This window comes from Seriola aureovittata, chromosome 18 (genome assembly GCF_021018895.1).
Source record: "Seriola aureovittata isolate HTS-2021-v1 ecotype China chromosome 18, ASM2101889v1, whole genome shotgun sequence".
NCBI classification, from domain to species: Eukaryota; Metazoa; Chordata; class Actinopteri; order Carangiformes; family Carangidae; genus Seriola; species Seriola aureovittata.
Genome location: NC_079381.1, coordinates 1,189,734 through 1,203,030, shown reverse-complemented (window position 1 = coordinate 1,203,030; position 13,297 = coordinate 1,189,734). Strand labels below are relative to the sequence as shown.

General features: G+C 43.8%; 1 long non-coding RNA gene across 1 annotated transcript; it reads left to right on the top strand.

Moving 5' to 3' along the window:
• The first annotated feature begins 4,713 nt into the window (after positions 1 to 4,713).
• LOC130186061 (uncharacterized) lies at positions 4,714 to 11,768 on the top strand. Its single transcript, XR_008830244.1, has 4 exons — positions 4,714 to 8,926; positions 9,016 to 9,807; positions 10,049 to 10,140; positions 10,730 to 11,768. It is a non-coding gene; the product is annotated as an uncharacterized LOC130186061 (long non-coding RNA).
• The last annotated feature ends 1,529 nt before the right edge of the window (positions 11,769 to 13,297 follow it).

Genomic DNA, 13,297 nt, shown 5'->3' with positions numbered 1-13,297 from the left:
TTCCTCTGCCTCTCGGTTTGGCGTGCACATGTACCGAATGAATGCAGCCAGTGCACATGCAGAACATATCTGGGTACATAAATTCCCAGGGACAACTTTAGCGAAGATGGATATTATCAGCTCAGTCAGTGGAGTAGACTCATTGTCATGGCAACAGCAGACAAACAGAAGTTTGAAGACCCTCCCTCATCAATTAAGTCTGTTGTGTGGGAACACTTCGGTTTCACAGTCAACTATAATGACAATGGACAAAGACAAGTGGATCGTACCAAAGCTGTATGCCGACATTGTGCAACTGCAATCGGGTATGTAGCTGGTAGCACATCGAACTTGCTAACTCACCCAAGTGATAAGATTAGTGGGACGAGGAAGAAAACAAGTACAGTGCAAACCCAGCTCCACATGGCATTTGAGCAGCCGCTTGTTAGACCGTGCCAAAGCAATAACAAGCACCTTAGGTGTTTCTATAGCTGCGGATATGCGACAGTTCTCTGTTGTTGAGAACACAGGGTTCAAACACATGTTGAAAGTAAGTGAGCCTGTTATGAAGTTCCCTCTCAAATGCATTTCAGCCAGCAAGTCATACCAGCCCTTTATAAACAGACAAACACTAGAGTTGTCCACAACTTATCCAAGGCATCTGCTGTCGCTCTCACAAGGGATGGCTACTGAGAGTTACCTGACAGTAACCGCACACTACATCACATCCAACTGGAACATGGAAAGCCACGTTCTGCAAACTCGGGCCATTTATGAGCAGCACACAAAATCAAATCTGGCAGAGCAACTGGCAGTGTCAGAATGGAAGTTGGAGAGGCCAGGAAGCACAATTCCACTGGGCCCCCAAATTGGATGCTTTGCTCATACAATTAATTTAGCAGCACAAAAAGCAACAGCCATCAACCAGGTGTCCAGGCTACTAGGCAGTCACAAGTGTTGTGTCTTTTTTAGCATAACAGCTGCAAATATATTGCAGAGCAAACAGGAGATGCTTAATATGCCAAAACACAAACTTATTCATGACATCCCCACTAGCTGGAACTCCAGTTATGATATGGTGTAGTGGGACCTGGAGCAGCAAGTTCCAAAATGCTGTTTACTCAGCATTGACAGAAAAAACCCTCAAGAAGCACAAAGACATAACTACTTCGTCTGACCAGGATATGAGAATGGCAGAGTCATTGAGGTCCTTAAACCCCTAAAATCTGTCACAACACTGATATGCACTGAAACCATCAGTTTCAATGATACTGCTTCTCAAAACTATGCTTCTAAAGGCAATGGAAGAAAATAAGGAAGGTCGTCCAACTGTGAAAGAAGTAAAAGCTGCCATCAGAGGGAGCCTGAAGGACAGATATACTGATGCTGCTTTTCAGGATTTCCTTCATAAATGCACAGCTTTAGACCCGAGGTTCAAGGCCCTTCCTCATGTGGAGAACACCTACTGTGAAAGGATCTACAACCGTCTCCCCACAGAGATTGTGACCACTAAAGAACAGGTGCTGAACTTATTTTATACTTTTTTTTATTGTGGATAAATGGCATTATTGCTTTTTTATAATTTGAAATATTTTTGCTAATACAATCTTTTAATTGCACTCTTTTTTAAAATATAATATTTTTGTCATTTAAATCTGCAGAGTGAGGCCACAGAGAAAACAGAGGCCTCATCATCTACAGGGAGCGCACATTCAGGGGAATCTACAGTATCTCCTCCTGTCAAGAAATCAGCCATGGCTGAGCTGTTTGGTGAGCTCTTCCCGACTGAGGCGGGAAACAGGCCTACTTTGCGGCTGGTGAATGAAGAGGTAACCTCATACATTGGAGCAGACTCCACCTCACTGGATTCCAAGCCCCTTGCATGGTGGAGTACCAATGAGCACAAATATCCTCATGTTGCCATGTTAGCAAAGCACTACCTGGCTGTTTCTGCTACCTCTGTCCCTACTGAGAGAGTGTTCTCTCAAACTATGTGTTCAGACTAAAACCATGTGTAGACCTAGGCTACCACAAATAAACAGATGCCTACCGGTCAGTGTGATCCCTGGCCCTGTTGTGCTTGGCTGAGCTTCTTTATTTGGGGGGTTGTAGTAAGTCACTTTAAGTTGCAAACATGCCTCAGAGTGGTCTGTCGTTAAACGACTGCTGGAGGGGCTGAGCACGTTTTTCATGTGTGAGAACATCTGCTCATAGAGGTATGTTGACCCAAAGAGTAGAGCCAGTGCTACGTTCCAGAGACAGCTGAACTTCTCCAGTGCAGATATCCAACAGGTGAAGATGCAGGCTCTGTGATCTTGCACTGCTGTGGTTTCTAGTTGTTTATGTAGCACTGCAAACACAGTCACCCACAGTATTGAGCTCTTCAGCTCAATCAGCTGCATTTCCATGTCCCGTGTATCCAACCAGTCTATCAGAGATAAATCCAAGTCATGTCCATCAAAGCTGTCAGGCTTGATCAAGAAAGAGAACATGGGTCCATATCTCTTAAAGGCCCCAAATGGCGTTGTGAACTCCGACTCAAGCTCACGCATGAATGCGGCTGTTTCAGCTGTGCTGATGTTGCCCTGAGAGGACAGCTCTCTGAAGTGTCTGAAGTAGCGGAAAAGTGGAGGTAGCAATATCACTTGAGAATATTGCTAGCTTGCTGACAAAAGCTGTCCATGAGTCAAACATGTCCAACATGCCCTGCACTTTGCAATCGGAGATTGAGCTCATTGAGGTGTCCAGTATTGTCTGTGAGAAACATAAGTTTCACATTCCACTTCTCGTCATCCAGTTCTGGATAGTTCTGGCCTTTTTTAGCCTGAAAGGCCTTGATCAAAGCAGCTGACAAACCGCTCCAAAAGTTTTAGTGCTGAGTGGAGAGGGAGATCTTTGTATGCACAGCCCATCTCCTCAAGCAGGGACTGGAACTGTTGGTGTGTCAGCGCAGATCGCTTCACTATGAAGTTAATAACTTTTGCCACCGTAGCCATAACTTCATTAAGATCTGAATTGGAAATCTTTGCACAGAGGTTTTCTTGGTGTATTATGCAGTGGAGTTTCATGATCAGGTGGCCGACTTTTTCTTCAATCAATCAGACAGCTCCCCTTTGTCTCCCGACCATAGCAGGGGTGCCATCTGTTGTCCCTGCAAAGATTTTCTCGATGTCAATCCCTCGTTCCTCAAAATGTTCCATAAATACCTTGGCTATGTTTTCACCTTTTGTTGTGTCATACATTGGCTTTGAGCAGCAGAGTTCCTCTCTTAAAGTTGAATCACAGTGTCTTGCCATGACTGCCAAAAATGGGATGTCATTCATGTCCATGCTCTCGTCAAGGGCAATGCTAAATATGACAGCATCTTTTAACCCAGCTGTTTGCTGCACTCTGACATTTTCTGCCATTTCATTGATGCGTCTTCTCTGCCTTATCTGCCTGTTCTTTGAAACTCTTCTCGTGCTTTGTCTCAAAATGGCGCTTAACACTTGACATTTGGCAAATAACATGAGCCCTCTGTCCACGAGGGCTGGAATGCCCTAAACTTAGCTTTCTTAGCTAGCGGTGCTGCCATCAGCTACCACATATGAACCTTGTACCGCTGTGAGAAATATGGCCAGGACAGCAGCCATGCACAGGTGGGAGGCTGGGAGGGTGCACTGTCAATCAAGCTAAACAAGTTTAACAGGTGATTTTAAATGCTGCTTAGAGGGTACTGCTTATTGCCAGTGTGCCCTGCTCTAGAAGGAGGCCTTTCACAGCCTCCAAGTTCAAGTTCTGCAGTCCCTGAAGAATGAATGCCTAGAACTCTTACATTGTCTTCCTGTTTGTAATTCAGATGCACATGGTTCTCCCACTTTTTGATCAGAGACACAGAAACCATCACACATGTTTTCATTTCCATTTCCTTCCAAACAGAAAACAATTCATGCAGCTGCCAGACTACTCAAAAAACTATGACAATAGATCATATTACTCCCCTCTTAAAGTCTTTACAGCGGCTACCAGTCCATTAGAGAATTGATTTTAAGATTCTACATGTGACTTTGAAAGCACTTCATGACCTAGTCCCAGACTGAATTCCTAAATTAATTGCCTCTTATCAACCTGCACATAGTCTGAGATCCTCGGACAGGAACTTGTTGGTAGTTCCTATGTTGAGATGTAAGACTAAAGGGGACAGAGCTTTTGCTGTTAAAACCATCTCAAAACCTGGACAAATAAAACCCAAATCCATATATCTGCATGGCCTGATACCACCAACGGTAAGTTTCATTATGTCATTAACAGCAAAGTATACTGTAAATTGCACTAGGGCACTTTACCTAGGCACATTTGCACTTGAGCAAAATTATTGGTGTTACACAGAACACAGAAAACAGAACACTTTTGGGAGACCCCTGGCTTCATGTCTCTAGTCCAGCCCAAGATACAGATTAAGGAGTTTGATCCTGTTCAACAGAGGAGTAACAGGATTTAAGAGTGGTTGGTACAAGTGCTGAAGAAAGATTCAGCTGGAGCTGATGGAGCTGGGAAAGAGTTGATGACCTGTTCAAGTGAATAGTAGGGGCAGGGTACATCACACACTGGACCTGCATGAAGGTCAATGGCAGCTGGTATTGGCAGCAGATGCAAGGGAGCTCACAGCCTACAAAATACTGTTTGGTAAGAACCAGTTAAAAGTTATGCCATTTGGCCTCCAGGGGGCACCAGCCAAGTTTCGGGTTCCGGTCCTACCCTGTCCTCATCACTAAGAGGAAGGTGAAAAGCTATGTGGGATTGGTAGGGTGGTACAGAAAATTTGTCCCCCATTTTGCACAGAGAACCATAATGCTGAATGACTTAATCAAGGACTCTGTCCCCAACAAGGTGCACTGGACAGAGGAGTGTGACAGAAGCGTTCAAAAACCTTAAGGAAGCCATCTGCACCCAACGATAAGCTGTTCATCCTGCAGACAGATGCCTCAGGAATGGGCCTTGGAGTGTCCCTCCTACAAGAGACAAATGAAGAGAGGAGACAAGAGAGGCTCCTGAGCCGAAAGCTGTTGGACAGAGAGATACTCAAGCACTCAAGGCAGCGCTTTTTCCTACAGACTGACCATTATGTATCTAATGGCTGAATTGCATGAGAGACACCAACACTTGCACCTCTTCTTGCAGCCATATGACTTCACCATCCACTACCGGCCAGGGTAGTCTAATGTGTTGGCTGATTGTTTGTCTAGAGTATTGAAGGAGTGAGGTGCAGTGCTCCTACACGAGAGGGAGTGGAAATGTTACAAAGAGGTACTTAGTCACCAGAAAAATATAAATTCCACTCGGTTTTAGGTCACTTTTGCACTTGAGCTAGCACTCTGCCCTAAAAGATAGAGTTGCACATTAAGAAACAGACAGTTGCTCACGGAATGTCTTAATTATTTAATGAGTATTTATTGAATATTTTAACATTTTGCATGTGGTTCTGTGTCTGCCAGACACTGAAGTCACTATTTGGTTGACAAATTTGAAAATGTATTCTTTAATTAGTATATGCTGCAATGCAACAGAAATGCAATAGTGTACGTAATGTATTAGTGGAGCACTCACGTGTATTTTTTATTGTGCCCTCGGGGGTCTGTAGACCTATTCAAAGGTTCCTGAAAGAACTACAAGATTAGATAGCATGGGGGAACTGTTTGTGGGCATTTAGGTGTTTGGTTGGGGTTGTTTAACTGGTATTAATGTGAATTAATTTTGGTTTGTGTGAATTTTAATTGTATATTTGAAACATGGAGAAATATTACATGGTTTAAACGCCATTTGTAAAAGTAGAATCATCCTTGTTGGGCTAGAAGAAGTTGCAGTAATTTCGGCTCTTCAGCAGCACAGAAAAAAAATGCTGTCTGTTTCCCACTCTTGTGCTGCTGCTGGTGTTGGCCACACATGCTTCACAACAACTCCATGTTTTCTCACTATTTACTTTTAAAGTGTTTGGAGTGAATAAATCACCAAATGGTTGGTCTGCAGCATACTGCCTTAGCCTCCATCACTTGATACCAGCTGCACATTGGTCATTCGTTACACTGCCCTTTAAAAATAGATTGGTTCTATGGGTGTCAATAGTCTCACTGCAGTAAAAGCACGAAGAGCCTAAAGAAGGCAAGGAGCCAGGGGAACTCGTAAATTGGAATTATTTCATTTATTGTGAAAAAAGAAAGAAAACTTTAACGATTAGTTTGAAATAATCCTACATGTAGGCTACATGTTTTTTCCACCTCCAGAATAGATTTCATAAATGCTAATAAAACCGTTAGAACTGGAGCTGAAATAAACCAACAGCAGTCCTCATTCAAACAGAAGACGTGCAAAAAAAGGAGACAAAGCTGTGAGGGCTGTGCGCAGAATGTTTGCAAGCTTTACTTCTGTTCCACTGCTCCCCTCCCTCATTCCCTCCACCCCAGTTAGCTGGAGACACAGAAAAACAGAGGCTGTTTGGGAAAAAAATGGAGGCAAAACGGAGCTACACAAAGGCAGCGCTTGCTTTCTCCATTGCCTGCTTACTAATCGGCGTCTTTGCTGTGCTCGATCCATGCCTGTCGCCTGTAACACGGCAGCATTGCCATGGCGACCAGGGTCTGAGTAATCATTTGTGCAGTGACCCCTATTCTCCAGAGGAAAGACGGAGGGTTGGAAGAGCTGAGGGGGGAGGAGGCTGGAATGAAAGCAGAGCCAGCAAAAGCAGAGGAAGGGAGGGAGGAAGGGAAAGAGGGAGGGGTGGTGAGCAGCAGAGCAAAGCAATAGGGACCCAGACAGAAAGAAAGAAAATAGATTTTCTTTCTACTAGCAGCAGGGAAAGAACCTTTTATGTTTTTATATAACGAACAGAACTTGCTCTAAAAAGTAGGCACATGGAGAGCACAAGTTTAAGAATATAGCTGCAAATGGCAATTAGCAGGGTCCAGGAACATTGTCTGAATAAATGCATTGTAAAAAGTGTCAACATGTGTGAGAACATGGTTCACAACAAAGAGTGGAAAACAAAATGCACACAGCAAGTTTTCCTAGCTGGATCAAACTAGTGATTCTGCTGTCACAGGGCATGTGTCTAGATCACTAGACACACGCAGTAGGCTTTGCAAGTTGAGTGGGTCTGAACTGAGTTGAATCCTTCCTCTCGAAGACATACATTATAAAACGATGCAACAATCTCCTCACTGAACTGCACATTTTGATGTTTGACTAGATACTAGATGCACATCACAGTTTGGTGCTATAATGAGGCTCCAAGTACCCTGGTGAAATTCAGACCAACAGCTTGATTGACACAAGGCAATCAAGAAACATTGACACTGCTTGTCAGATGGCCTACTTTATGGATGCTTTAATGTAGCAAAACTATTTACAAATGTGAGTGGAGAGTTGTGTAACTGTATCTGGATCTATGTGTGTGTAATCAGATGTGTGTCTTGAAATGCGTTCTGGGATCTGCAAATGTGTATTCAGAATCTGTGTGTGTGCATAATCAGATGTGTAAATGTGTAAAATAAAAAGTCTCCAATTCCCTATTAAAATTTGCATGTTATGTTTTGAGATCTGCGATGCATAGACAACAAACGCTGACCTGCCAGTGAGGGATAGAGGATAGAGCAGCAGTTCCCAATCTTTTCCAACTCGTGGCCCACTTTTAAATCCCAAAAATATTGGCGGCCCACATCCGAATGCGTAACAATACACAGGCCAAATAATGTGTTCTCAGAGCACTTTTTATTTGAATGAAAGTGATTGGAAAATTCAGGACTGAAGTGAAAACAGGGCAAACATGTAGCTCAATTCCTCCTCTCCGTTTGACAGGGGGTAGATCACTTGTCAATTCACCAGCTGTCTTTTGACTCTTTCCTTTTAATTATTCCCGTCGGTAACTAATTCTTGATACTCTTTGCCATGTTTGTTATAATTTTGTATGTTATGTGTTATAATGCTATAATGATACCTGCCTCCATTGGGCTGGTAACCTGTGTTAAGTATAGACTGTGGGGGTGTTCAGCCAAAGCCCAATAAAAAAGCTTAAAGTTAAATTTAACCAATTAACATTGGTTAAAGATAACAATGTTTGTTTTGTGTTTCTGGAACATTTGACCCAGTTTAAGTGTATTGAGATTGGATTGAGAATGCTTGGGTAAGTAATAAGTGCAGAAGAAATCAGGAGAAAGGGGAAGCTTTTATTGATTTTTATCTAGAACCAAGGAATTCTTCACTGAGTTTTTGGTCTTTTTTTGTTTTTGTGGGTTTTTTTCTTTTCTTTTTTTTGGGATATAGCATAGCTCTCCTGTGCTGGTGAAGACTCTCTCATAATGACAACGGAGCTTGCTCTATACAAAAACTTTATGTAAACAAAGGTTTTATCCAGAGAGTGATGAGGAAAGGCCAGGGTTCATCCCCCAGGGAACAGGATGCGCTCAATGAATTGAAATTAATAATTGTTTGAGATATGGATATTTATTGGATAAATAGAGTACATTTTGGACTGATGGTAGTGTTACAGGAATTATCACTTGGATTCATCTTCTGAAAACCTTGAACATCCACTCCTTCATTGCATCAGTTTCAAGATGTCTTGCTTTGCAACTGTTGTAGCAACAAATTAACAGATGATAAAAAAGTATAAAAACAAAGATAGTAGAGAGAAAGCAGTATGCATATATATTAAAGTGTCACAGTCTTAGTTTCCCTCCTATTGTTTCCTCTTTTTTGCCTAATTTCTCCTGTGTCTGTGTCCTGTATGTGGATGTGTCTTTCTGTGTCTCTCTGTGTTGTGTGTCTGGGGCTGGGCGGAGAGTCTGCTGTTCTGGTGCCACCTTCATCACACACCTGCAGACAATCAACAGTCAACAGCTCACCTACACTGCTGCCAGATAAAAGGACCGGTTCATTCCTCCGCTCTCCACCAGATCATCTGTGTACCCTTGTGGTATTCTGTTTTGCTCAGCTTTTGAATTCAAGTTTAGTCTAGTTACTTTTGTGCTCTTTGTTCTGGTTACCACTGCTCTCTATCTTCAGGTCCTCCATCTATGGTTCAAGTTCACTGCGCCTCAGTAAGTGGATCCAGACCTCCATCCAGCTCCAGCTCTCTGCTCCTGCCTGGCTTAAGGACCAGCTCTGTATACTGCCTTTCCTCACAGAAATCTGGATCAACCAGCCTACCCTGCTACTGCCCTGAAGAACACCCTCCAGATCCCAGAGAAGCCCTCCAGCCCTGGCTCAGCTAAGCACATTTGCCTATTCACAAACTGTACAATAAAATACCTTGTTATACCACAAGCCCGTCTCTGAGTCTGTGTCTGCTGCATTGATCCACGTTGTCATGTTCATTATAACGGAACAATCTGGCCACCATGGATCAAGCAGACACAGGTCTCGGGTCCTTGCCTATCCACCGAGCAGTAACTCACCAGGGAACCATAATGGGTCATCATGATCAAAGCATTCGATCCCTATCTGAGTCAAATCGGGCCCTGGCGGCAAATGTCAATTGGATGGAGGAGACACTCAGAGCAGTCTACATCAAAGGGTTAAGTGAGCAATTAAAGGATGAATTAATGTCTCAAGATGATCAAACTACCCTACACTGTTTGGTCACCTTAGCAAACTGTATCAACAATCGTCTCCGGGTTCGTAGTCGGGGGGGGGGGGGGGCACTCATCAGCTTCTACCTCAGCACCTCATCCGATCCCACATCCACCTCGCCCGGCCCCGCTCCGTCACCTGCCACTCCACCTGCCTCAGAGGAACCCATACTACTAGGTCGAGCACACCTTACCCCAGAGGAACGCCAATTCCGCCACCTGGCAGGTGAGTGTTTGTATTGTGGATTAAAAGGGCATTTTCTAGTTGCCTGTCCAGTGCACCCAAAAAAAATCAGGCTTGTTAGTATGTGTGGGGGTGCTGGTGAGCCAAACCAAGTACCCAAATCAGAAAGCTAGACTGCAAATATCAGCAACCCTTTCTTACAAAACCTTGTCCTTACAATACAATCTCTCAGACTCTGGAACTGAGGAATTTTTTTTTATTTATTTTTTCTTTCTTTTTTTAGATCTATGAGTGGCAGAGAAGGCAAGGATTGTGCTGGAGCTTTTGGAGGAACCTCAGACTGCAGTGGCTCTTGATGACAGATTAGTGGCAAGGGTAACACATTTTAGGCATTCCGTGGCTAGTTAAACACAATCCAATCACTGACTGCTTTCACCCCACTTCAAAGAGCTACTGTCTTCTCTAAACTGGACCTGAGAAATGTGTACCATTTGGTACAAATCCATGAGGGGATGAATGGAAGACGGCTTTCAACACGATTGGGTCACTTTGAATGGGGGGTTAGGGTTTTGGTTTAACTAATGCACCTGCTGTCCCCCAGGCACTCATCAATGATGTACTTTTTAACCTTCTTGAATTGTTTTGTTTACCTGGATGACATTCTGATCTTTTCCAAGGACCTGCAGGAACACCAGGAACATGTGTGCCTAGTACTCCAAAGACTACTGGAAAACAATCTGCCTGTGAAAGCAGAGAAATGTGAATTTCATTCCAACAAAGTCAGTTTCTTGGGTGTTTAGAGTAAGGACAGGTGAAGGCGGATCCAGAGAAGGTTCGGGCAGTGGCCTCAACCAATTAACAGAAAGCAGTTAGAGGTTTTTGGGATTTGACAATTTTTATTGGAGATTCATTAAAGACTTTGTGGTGGCACCTTTTGACTAAGCTTACCTCTCCTTCCTCACAGTTCTCCTGGATCCCAGAAGCTGAGTACGCTTTCACCAGACTCAAAGAACTGTTCACTTCCGCCCCCATTCTGACAACCTGACCCGGCTCAACAGTTCATAGTGGAGGTGGATGCCTTGGACACTGGTGTTGAGTTGTCCTCTCTCAAAGGTTTGGTCCAGATAACTGTTTACATCCCTGTGCCTTTTTTCTCTTTCAGTGTTTGTCCCCAGCAGAGAGAAACTACAACATAGGAAATCATGAGCTGTTGGCTGTGAAGATGGCCTTGGAAGAGTGGAGACATTGGCTGGAGGGGGCAGAACATCTGTTCCTGGTTTGGACCTACCATTTTAAAAACTTGGCTTATATCCAGTCTGCCAAGCATCTCAATTCTCACCAGGCCCGATGGGTCCTTTGCTTCATCTGGTTCAAATTCACCCTAACTTATTGTCAAGGATCCCGCAATGTAAAACCAGATGCTTTGTCCTGCCAGTTTGCCCAGGAAGAAACCCCTGTAGCCTGTGAATCCATAATTTTACCTACCTTTGTGGTCACAGAAGTCTCTCAGGAGATTGAAAACATCAAGGTGGCTCAGCACTCTCAGCCTGACCCAGGTAACAGTCCTCCGGGACATCTCTTTGTACTGGACTCTGTTCGTCAGGATTGCAGTACCTGGTGGACCAGGAGGGGTACGGACCTGAGGAACAGTCATGTGTTCCCCAGTCTCTGATTCTGTACCCAGTGGAGAGTCTGCTGTTCTGGTGCCACCTTCATCACACACCTGCAGACATCAGTCAGCAGGCCACCTACACTGCTACCAGTTAATTCCTCCACTCTCCACCAGATCATCCATGTACACTTGTGGTATTGTTTGGCCCAGCTCTCTGTTCCTGCCCTGCTTTACGGACAAGCTCTGTATACTGCCTCTGCTCCCAGAAATCTGGATCAACCTGCCTACCCTGCTACTGCCCCAAATAGCCCCCTCCAGGTCCCAAAGAACCAGGACTCAAACCCAAGCCCCAACTCAACTAAGCACATTTGCCTATTCACAAACTGTACAATAAAATGCCTTTTTTACTATGCAAGCCCATCTGTGTCTGCTGCATCGATCCACTCTCTCACATTAATTATAACATAAAAGCAAACTACAGTTTCTAACATTTTAGTTAGTTTATCCAGATTATGCACTTGAAACTCACTTTGGAGGTCAAACTGAAAGTCATCACACTCGCACTGTCGCTAATAATACCTCATAGCACAGGAAGGATTTAGCCTAAGTGGTACCCTAGGTAAGCCCTGACAATAACATGATATGTAGCACCCCGGATATGCTTTCAAGGCAGATGTTGAATTAAATTTCAGGAGAGACTGAACTCAGTGTTTACATGCCATATTATTTTAGACAAGCCGCACTAATGGCTGTCCTTTGGTGCTTTGAGCTAAACACAAATGTAAAAATGCTAACTTTCTCAAAATGTCAATGCTAACATGCAGATGTGTCACAGATAAGTCTACCTAGGGCCAGAGGCTCCAACATAGAGGCTAATCTTTGGGTGCTGGCATCAAGTAGGGAGAAACAGGCACACTGCAAAATTTGTTTTAGCAACATTGTAACCCATGTTGGCACCAATAAGGTGAGGATGAAGCAGTCTGAGATCAGAAGACAAAGCTTAGCCAGGCCATTTGAGTTTGCAAGAAATATTTGTCAGCATCAATTAATTGTCTGGTCCCTTACCTGCATGGAGTAACTACTGGCTGGCTTGTCTCTGAAGTGAGCAGGGATTTAGTGTTGATAACCGACCTTCTTTCTAGGGTTGGTCCTTTATCCTACCGGAATAGGCACTGATATTTTATCTAGAAATAAAGACAGTTGTTTAAATTAGGTCTGATATTAAGGACTTAGTGTTTGGCAGGATGCAGATAAGAGAACCTGCTGGATTTATGGCCAGTGTGGTTTTGGAGTCCACTAGCTTAGTAATATGTCCAACCAGTAACCGATAAACCCTCAGATGGCAGACTATCAGTTGTAGCTCAGTCTATAGCCCGTGTAACTCTAAAGTTCTCAGATAAACACGTGATGACATCTATCAAAAGAAAAGTTCTAAGATAATCACAATTGTATCTCCACACTGCCATGTGTGTAGGCCACCAAAATTTTCTACTAAAAACACAAGAGTCCAAACAGTCCAAAGAACATGGTGAAAGTGCACGTGGCTATGACTTCTTGAAAGAAAGCAACTTTGAACTAAAAAAGCCACTGCATTTGTTAAGCAGGAAGTACTGCCCAGGGAGCGTAGTCAGTCTGAAGTGAGGTTAAGCTGCTCGGAAGCAACACAGAGCAGGTGCAGTTGCAGACTCTTAGTGAATCGCATTACATTTTTCGCATCCTAGATAAGATGTGTGCCATCTGAACTGCTGAAGCCTCACGTTGTCAGTCCAGTCCTTTTCCGATGCATCCATTTCAGTTGTGTTACCTGGGGCTTTAGCCTCGGTGTTGTCTTCTTACACTCCCCAGGAAGTTGATCTAGTGCTGCAAGATGCTCCCGTTCTGTGTGCTCAACTGCAGAATTCCCTAGTCTCCAGTGATTTG